This window comes from Centruroides vittatus, unplaced genomic scaffold (genome assembly GCF_030686945.1).
Source record: "Centruroides vittatus isolate TY-2023 unplaced genomic scaffold, ASM3068694v2 contig_3050, whole genome shotgun sequence".
Taxonomy (NCBI): Eukaryota; Metazoa; Arthropoda; class Arachnida; order Scorpiones; family Buthidae; genus Centruroides; species Centruroides vittatus.
Window position 1 is genome coordinate 400,452 of NW_027121958.1, and position 10,413 is coordinate 410,864.

Genomic DNA, 10,413 nt, shown 5'->3' on the forward strand with positions numbered 1-10,413 from the left:
TAAAGAAAAGGGAGTTAAATATGTTTCAGTTAATAATAAATCTAATTAAAATTGTAATTAAAATTACGAAATTTGATTCTGCGGATAAATCACAATAAGAGAAATAAGCATTTATTTAGAATTTTATTCGGTTTTCGGGCCGCCGCCAAGTAAAATTAAACGCCAAGTAAAAGTAAATGAACTTATATATTAAAGCACCAGACTAAAAATTATATAATATAAATGCCAAGTAAAAACATAAGTAAATATACAAATACAAAGGCTCCGAGTTAAAAAAATTATACGTCAGCACTAAGTATAAATGTTTTTTTTAAAAAAATCTGTACGCCAAGTTAAAATATATATATATATTAAATATTAAATATTTTTTGAAAAATAAAAATCGCAGGTATAATTCATCTTGGACAGATGGCAGATATGAATTGTATGGATAAATGTAATTGCAAATTATGGTTAATTACGTGTAAATTATCTAAAATTATCTTAAATTATGAAAAAGAACATTTAAATATGTCAGATAATCATAAGATTTATGAAAATTCGTTATTAGTCAAAAAAAAAAATTTAATTAATTAATAATTCATTTAACGGTCGCTCCCATTGGACGAATATTTCGAAAAAACGGTTTTTTTTCAAATTCGACCAATCGGAATGGATAAATAATAACTTTTCGAGTTATAATAAAATTTAAATTAAATTAAACAATATATAATTTATAGATGTAGAAGACTAATTATATTTCTGTAAATCTCCTAATAGCTAAATTTTGGCTAAAAATAAATCGTATATAATATTATTTTTAACTTTAATTAATTTTTAAATTAAAAATTTAATCCTATCGGTCTTCTTTTGTGTGTATGTGTGTGTGTATTTTTTTTTCTTTTTTAATTATACAAAACACGCAAATATTATGTTAAGTATACGTAACGTGACTTTGAACGTAACACACACATATATATTTTTTAATAAGCTTTTTATGAATTATTTAATTAATGAATTGTTAAATCTTAAAGCTAATTAGTTATAGGAGAAAGAGAAAGAGACAAAAGCAGAAATTTTGGCAATCAGTTAAGAGAAGAACCAGGTCTGTACGAGGTCACAAGTTTGGAAATACTGCGTTAATTGGGGCGTGCCTGGAATAACTCCAAATTGGGTGTTACCTATCGAAAAGCTTCATTATAGTCACTACAATTGTCGTTCACGTCGAGGAGTAGAGAGTGCTTCATTTCCTCTTCCTTTTTCTTTATTGCTTCATCGTTTAACTTCAAATATATCAATTCGTAATATTACTAAACTTCCAAAACTAATATGATTCGAAACTTACACCAAATATTAATCCGAATATAATTAAAGAGGAAGATTTCAGCCTTCCTTCAATTGTTTAAATTCTCACAATATTAGAACTAGTGTCAATAAAAGTGAGATTTATAGTGAAAGAGAGACGTGTTTAATATATGACGTATATAACGAGTTATTAAATTCATTTATATAGCTGACATTAGATGAAGTCTATTGAAGGGGAAGTCTATATAAATTGGGGGGAATTTTAGTACTTATTTTACCTTCTATAGGGAATTTTCTGTCTATGTTCGGGAATAGTTTACATTCCTAGACGTGCGTTAATTGTAAATTTAACTTTCGCATTTAGTTAAGCTATTATGTGTTGCACAGTTGCTGAAGTTATTATAATTTGCCTTTTATTCTGTAATTTAATTCGTGACGTTAAAACTCGAAATACTTTTTAAAAAATATGAAGAATTTCTTTTAATTCTACTTCTTATACACGCTATCTATTAATTTCAATATGCCAAACTTTATAATTTTTTTTTTCCATACAGTTATTAATGTATTATTCGTTACAATTTACTTCTATTTTTTTAAATGCGTGTAAAATTTTACAGTTATTATATTTAATTAAAAAAACATATTTTTTAAATAATAATTATAACTAAAATTTTTAGATAATAACGCTAGATGTGACGAGCTATGTTAGTAGATACAATATGCGCATTATAGTCGAGTTTTGCGCTATTTTTATATAATTAACTGTGATATTTTACAATTTTAAACATCAAACAAGCAAGAAAATATCTGAAAAACATCAAAAAACAATCAAACAATTATATAACCAAACATTTTACAAATTAGAATAACAAACAAGAGGATTCTTTCATGCAGAAAGTAAAGAAGAACGAACGGAAAAAAAACATAACAGAATTCATCTATTTATAACTATAAATAATTAAAGTTTATATAAATGACACGTAAATTGAAGAAGAAACAACATAAACCGGAAATTAAACAAGTAACACGAGTAATGTTTGAAATTTCATGTATTTAAACATCACATAAGAAACACTGTTTACAAAGTAAAAACAAAAAGAAAAAATATAAAAAAAGCAAAAATAACTTCATTAACGAATAGAATAAACAAAGCCCAATTAAAATCACTTTTAATTGGATCTTGTTAAAAAAAGACAACAGAAAAAAAAGGCAAATGTATTTGTATAAGGTTAATAGTATAAAAAATAACACACACACACACACACACACACACACACACACATACATACAGTATAAAATTTTAAAGCACACACTAATAACGTTAAATCAATTATAATTTATTAGATAATAAAAAAATGCATTAGTGTATTTTTATCTAGTTTAGTGGTAGTATGTAGTGTATATACGTAAGCATGCATTTCCCCAAGATACAAGGACTAGCTTAGATGTAACAATTAATTAAACAGACCTCTATTCAACGTTTCCTTCACCATTTTAATGAAGCAATTAACTGGCCAGAACGCTTCAGGAACTAGCGAACTCACCTTGTCCAGCCAATTAAGACGTCGTAACGAGTAAAGGGGGAGCGACTCGGATTCGACAGCAAAGAAAAAGGAAAAGAGAAAGAGAAAAAGATAAAAAAAAAAAAAACATCTCCCGAACCTACTTTCCGATTTGTTACACTCTTCCACCCCCTGCCATCTTTGCACACCGGCATTCATTGCATGCGTCTGTGATCTAATTAAGTTTAACGAGCTAGCGGCTGACTTAAAAGCAGAAAGGACCAGAGTTGTATTAACAAGGTGGGAGTTGAAATAGAGACGTTCGACCTAGATGACTTTTGACAAAACTTGGATAGAGCGCTAATGACAGTTGCTTGGATGTCGGGGGGACGGAAGAACTCTCATTAGATCAGGATTCGCCCATTAGTCTTAATGAACAACCCTGGTAATACTGTGTAGTGGAGAAAAGTTAAGGTTGGTGGGTAACGTTCGATAAATTCGTATTGGAAACTTTGGCAACGTTGTCTCTTGACGTACGGTGGCGCTAATGGTAGTGTTGACAAAGCACTTCCGTCAGGTTAGCGATGATTGTGACTTCCACTAATTGTTCCTTAATATGTCAACAGAGGGCGGTAGAGGCAGAGTGTTAGTGATAAAAGTTGGATTCAATCAGTTTCGTGTTAGAGGCGCTGCTGTCGTTTATTACAGTTTTTAACGCCGCCTAGATTTTGATTTAAGCGCCACCTGGTCGCTCGAAAATATTTTTAATGGTTTTTAAAAGAAACACGTCGTTATAATGAGCGTTATTTAATAACAAATGCTTAAAATATAAAATTCTCCTCATTTTTAATGTTTTCTCTCTGACGCTTTGATTTACTAGCATTTTTCAATTTTTAATAAACAAGAAAAAATCTGTTTATTTTCCACCTTTAGCAATTTTTTTACTTATTTTATTCTATAAATAAAGTCGACAAAGCTTGAAATCATTACAAAATAGAAGATATATATATATTTATATATATATATTCTATGTATTAAAATATTTCTTCACTTCATTCGAGCAACCTTGCTGCAATTACGATTGCGTAGAAGCAGCTTGTTATTTGCATAAGTTCAATCAGTGAATCCAACATTTTTCTTTCGCTAACAAATCACTTTCTTGTCCAGATTTATAAAAGGGGAAGATGAAAAACTGGAAAAAAAAGAGGGAAAGAACGAGAGAAAGAGAGAGAGAGAGAAAGAAAAAAAAACTAGAGGGATGGAAGTGATCAGAATCAACATCATTGTGTCAAGCGTGTAGAGCAGTCCAATTAACTTGCACTTGACAGAGTTGTTAGTGCATATGGCCCCCTGCGCAGCTCCTAACAAAGCCTTCTAATGACGCTGACTTGAACTCAATCGGAGTCCATAATTGGACGCAGGGCCACCAACGCTGTTCGCACCACTAACAAGCCGATGGCTGAGGCAGTTGCCTTCTACAGAGCAACTGACACGTCGCGGACATCACCAATCCTTACCTGCTACAGCACAACAGGTGAATCTCAAGCAGACTTATAACTGAGCACATGAGCCACATGTTCATTGTCATTAGTTCTACTTTGGTTTCGTGCTGAGTCGTACACTGTTATTAAGTTATTTTTACTCCAATGCTGTGAGGAGATTGCATTTATTGAATATTTTCATAAGTGTAAAGAGCAATATATATATATATATATATATATTTATTTATTTATATACTACACGTTCCTAAATATAGATTATAACTTTTTAAAAATGTTTTTTAAAATAATTTATGATTAAAATGATTTAAATCAAATTTTCTACTAACAAGATAGTATTTTTTATTTATTTATTTTAAAACTCTGTATATATTTGAATTTTAAATAGAATTATACTGAAAATATTTATTATATTTTCTTACTCATAAGATTATTTAAAATAAAACTTAAATTTAAACATTAGAAATAATGTTATAATTTGAAATTTTTCACAGATATTTTTTTAAAATTTAATTTAAAAACATTTTTAATATTAAAATTATATTAAAATTTTATTTAGGAAATAATATATTCCCTTGTAGTTCTATGGTAAATAGGTTTATAATAGGTAGTGTAAAATTAACCCAGTCTTAAATCAAGTTAAAAATAAGAACGTTCTGACTTACTTTGTCGTTGTAGGGACGACTTTTTCGACTGATTACTGTAACTACTGTGACTACTGTTGTATTGCCTGATAGCCTAACATAAGACAAGTTGTAACAAGATTGACTTCTTCCTGTTTAAACGGTAGCTGATTATTAATGTCTCTCTCTATCTAGATTCTTACTTAACACCCATTTAATAAATCAAAGTTAAATAAATCATAACTTTATACGTTATCCATTTCTTTTTAATTTAAATAAATTAAATGTTTGCCTTTATATCCAAGTGAATATTAAGTTTAAAAAAATGGATTCAAAATTATAATTTTCTTTTATTTTTTTTTAAATCTTTAATATTTTAAAAATTCAATTATTTCATTTTTTGGTTTATAAAATATAAATGTGTTCAGAATCATGAGAGGAGTATTTTGTTATGTTTATGAAATTATCGAGTTTTATCTCTAACCGAGACTTACGACACAAGAAAAACATTTGGAGTGGTTGAAAGTGAAACAGTGTCTCTTGACAGTATCATACAATAATGCGTAAAGATACAATAAAAAAACAATAATAATCCTTCTATCGATACTTAGAAGTAGGGGTTCGGTTCCTATTTAGGGGCTGGATGAAACCAGTAAACACTTTGGTCATGGGCCCGTCCTTCAGCAACGTGCCGATCACGTGGAGTTTTCCGGGTTTTCTTCACGTGTCTAGCACCTAAATAGGGCAGTTACCTATAGAAAATCCTCCTGGGAGGCACCCCCTTGGTATATCCCGTCAACCGAATCCTATTTAGGACCAGAGATAATTTGTCTATCTAGTCTTAGTTCCGTTTACTAAATGAACGTATTGATCGTGTAATGATTCACATTCCTCATTCCTTAAATATTATATATATATTTTTAATATTTTATACATAAAAAATACGAATTTCTAGTGATCAGTTTGAACATTTTAGTTTCAAAGCCAAAATAAAAATGGCTACCAATCCCAGCTATCTACCAATTTTACAACCTAACTCTTTCAGTTTCCAAAAAAATCTCACACAGACAAACAAACGTACCGATAGGCTAAGTAATTAAAAAGATAATTTGAAAACATTTCAACATTTAAAAAAAAACGCCGAAATCTTTACACACGCATAAAAAAGAAAGTTTTAAAATCGACTCTTCAACAGCAGTAAACACAAAGCAAATAAACAGGAGAGGGGGGACTTATTTATCTCATCTGCTTCATTTCACATTTCGATCTTCCCTCCTGTCCGGATAAGTAAATTTTAATCTACCGTGACCTCTTAACCTCCAAACAGATTGAAAACATTGTGCAGGAATGTGATAAAAGTAAAGGAGGATGTTGTTCAGAGTCAGTTATCTGTGACAAGTCGAAGCATGTCCAGCATCTTGTCTATATATTTGGACCAAGAAACCGTCAAGTAAGAGAGAGAGAGAGAGAGACTTTAACATTTTGTTTATCATTCTTTCGTCCTTAATGCTTTCGGAAAGTGTTATATGCTTTTAACCCCTTAATCCAATCAACGAATGGCTAGGAATTCCTGCAGCACCTAACACATTGCTTAATTACAGACAACATTAAAGCCTTTAGGAATGTGGTGATCAATCAATTCGGATATGCGACAGTTTTGTATTTATTGTCAAGTCACATTACGACATCGGGATTAGATTGTCAATGTAATTAGGCTTAGAGAAAGATGCCTCTTTTACTTGCTGGTGCCTTTAATCAGGACGAGGAAATGGTCGATCGTTAACCAAAGCAGGAAACGAACAATCTAATGCGGTATGAGGGAAAAATTAGTTTCCTGATGTCTATAATATCGTAACATCGGTTCGTAACTCTCTCTCGTTCTCTGACGTCACACAAGGAGAAAGTGAAAGTTTTCTCTGTTTTTCCCCTCAGTTTTTGTGACGTCACTCGAGCGAAATTTTTAACTTTCGCTCCTCAATATGTTTATTTAAAATATTTAATTTTTAATAAACATTTTTTTGAATTTTTTTTACATAAAAAAAGACTGTATTCAGATATTAAGCTTACGCCCCGAAATCCATTATTTTTTCTACTGTTTTCTTATATTATTACTTTTTAATTTTAAAAAAATATATAAAGACATTCCTTAATTTCCTAACATTAACCACAACTACGGATCACTTCCCCTTTAACAGTGATCAATATAGAGAATTCTAATGTGAATTTCCTGCTCACTTCGGCTGTTTACTTTAATTACTTATATTATAAAAATTTAAATAGGAGATTTTAAATAGAACTACCAAGAAAATTATTGTTAAGTGAACATAATCTAATTATGTTAATGAATTTTTGGATTTTACAGATTGGGTATTTCAAAGCGTATCGCATTCACTAACAGGAAGAAAATTCTTGATTCTAACAATGTCTAGAAGCATTCCCTTCGCTATTCCACCGCTTATATGAGCTACACAACAAAATAAATTAAGTTTTTGAGAGATTAAACACAACAACTTCACTTATATCCCTTTATAATTTTATATATTTTGTCACGTGAAGCCGGTGGGTCAACATATTTTATATTCACCCTTCTCTTCTCTTCCTTGCCCCCTTTCAGGCTTCTACCCTTAATGATAATAATTAATTTTTAATGTAGAATAAGTTGTTAATTTTTTAAATAATTTGGTCTATATAAATTACAGTCATTAAGTGCAAATTTTCTTATTAAATTTCACGTGTGGATTATCGCTCCTTAATATTTTCCTGATTTTTAACAACGCCTTTAATTTCTTCTACATAATTATATATGGAAAAGGTTAAACTTGAGTAGAATTTTACATCTCCAATTTGTGGTAAGGTTAAAGGTTAAGGGTAAACGGTCAGCTGCTCTTTTGCCTTTGTAGACATTGTTAACTATAGATTTTTTTTTATAAATAGGTTTTTAAATGTTTTAAATTTCTTTGAAGAAATATTGAATTTTAATACATCTGAATTCGATTCTACGGTTAAAGTTACAATTAATTTTATAATCTTAGACTTGAAAGAGGGAGGAAAATCCTTCCATTTATTTATAAAATTTCCTTAGATTTTTACTCCAGATTACAGAAAATAATTAAAAATTTAGTCAAATATCCAAAGATGGAATACAAGATTGTTTTTCATTCATTTCACGTTTTTATATCAGGAGATTTAAAGAAAAAAGAAAGAAAATAACGAATAAAATCACAGATCGTCCAATAGTTTTTGATTCAATTCAATAAAATAACAAGAAGAAAAAGAAGAAGAAGGGGGAAAAATCCCCAAATACCTGATGAAAATAAAAGCAACGACTTTTAAAGACATTGGAAATCCTTACAAGCAATATAAAAGTAAAGGAAATAGCTAAGGTAAAAATTACAGCTTTGATGTAACTGGTTCGCGTTAGATGTGGATAGAGCCAGAGGCATGATCAATAAAGTGGACCGAGGGAATGATCCTGGGAAACATACAGGCAAAGAAAAGGTCCTGTTGTTGTAACAGTCACGTGCTATTCCCTCTAATGCCAAAATGATGAACGTCTATAGCTTCCATTTTATAGTTGGTATCCCTAGAGATCCCTTCGGAGCAACTTTGCAATATAACGTGAAAATACCACCTCTTGTCAACGTATGATTTGTACTTCTAATGTTAGAGAGAGTTATCCTTAATGTTTGGTGATTTCCCACGAGGTGTGATGTACACATGAACACGGTTTGTGCAATCGATTGTACAAATGATTATCGTTATAATCAATTAGCTATCTGTTGACTTTTCTGTTAAGCTGTTAAATGATATATCCTTTTCGATTATTTTATTAATTAAATTAATATTTTATTATTTAAAAGTCTTTATAATAATATGAAAAAAATGGGTATAAACGTATACTTGAAAGCGATATCGTGTCAAACAATCGCATCGGTCAAATGCCTAGAAGAATTCTCTTCGTTATGATATCATTAATCAGGATAGAAGTCCGATTTCTCTAGGCTTTCAACCTCGATTAAATTTATTTCTAACGGATCTTTTGATATTTTTTCTAACGTTAGAACATTATCCTTTCGATATTTTTATGGATTTATTCAATAAAAACGCTATATAGTTTCTAAAATAACTCTTATTATTTAACCACTACGTTTCCTCACTATACAAAATGTTATTTTAGAGGTCTAAAAAAATGTAAATTTATCATTAAAAATATCTGTTTTGTAGGCTCGATATTTTATTTTATTTTCAGCCGGTTTCCATTCAGTTTAATATAAAAAAATGGGAGCGTAACTTATAAAATATATTATTTTTTTTCTACTTCTTTTCTTATATTTTCAATATAAAAACGATATTGCATTTCCAAAAAATGTATTTTACTTTTGGATAAAGAATATTTTCTGATGAAGAAAAAGCGTAGAACCGAGATATTTACACCCTCGAGGAGAAGAGAAATTCTCAGTTTCCTTTTTTTTGGATAGGGTCTAAGAACATGATACTTTCATCGTTTCCTAATCCCTTATAAAAATCACGATACTTTTATATTTAAAGCCATCTCACCCTACTTATATTTTATCATCTCAATTTTGAAGATTCAGAGAACGTTCTATAAGGAAAAACACTTAAACTACATTAATGCCATACGTAAAAAAACCTCGTTAAACATACTTAATCGATTATCCTTGTGATATATTTTCAAATGAAACATATTCATCAGTTAAATAAGAAGAAAAACCCTAACGACAAAGAGTTCCTTACACAACTGACGGTGCGTAAATTCCTGACAATTGCCAAAACACAATTGACAAGAGCAATCCTACACTCATCTTATCGCCAGATAACATATTTAATATCCGTTTCTCCTTGGCTAAAGAATAAAAACTAGAGAAAAAAAAGCATAAAAGAAAATCATTTATCTAAGTTGCAACTCTCAGTCAGGGTATATTTGACAGGAAATGACATGACCAAAGACAGGCATCCGTTCCATTCATTGCAGCAGGGACTTAATTTCCTGAACAGCATCTTATGTATAATACTAAGCTTTAGCTTTTGTGATGTAGTAAAATGCATATTGGTTAAAACCTGAGCTGGCTCATCACCCCGGGCATTTGACGTGATTGTAACGTACTGTATATATAATATTACAACTACGAACGGAGGGGTGAATTTTAGAGCGAATTATTTTTCAAATCACGCGTGTATAACTTAAAAATAAATCAGCGAATATTTAGTTTGGTCATAAAACAAGCTAATACGTGTATTTTTACGAGATTTACTCGACTGCTTCCACTATTGCAAAGCGAGGACATCAAACGACTATAAGATATTATTCAATTTAAACTCGACTTTTATATGATTGTCCTTACGTTGTATGAGATCTTTGACATAAATTGCATCGTATTATACGATAACTTAAACATAAAATATTAAATTTTAAGACGTTTTAGACCAACGTAAATTAAAAAAAAAAAAAAAAAAAAAATCAAAAATTCAACAGAAAATATCAAG

At 30.1% G+C, this 10,413-nt stretch overlaps 1 protein-coding gene across 1 annotated transcript in view; it reads right to left on the reverse strand.

The window, feature by feature from the left end:
* Positions 1–4,969, reverse strand: part of LOC136972861 (LIM domain only protein 3-like) — a 41,648-nt gene extending 36,679 nt beyond the window's left edge. The window contains exon 1 of the mRNA XM_067267502.1: positions 4,951–4,969. The gene's annotated coding sequence lies outside the window, so the exon portion shown is untranslated. The remainder of the gene's footprint in view (positions 1–4,950) is intronic.
* Positions 4,970–10,413: the final 5,444 nt, after the last annotated feature.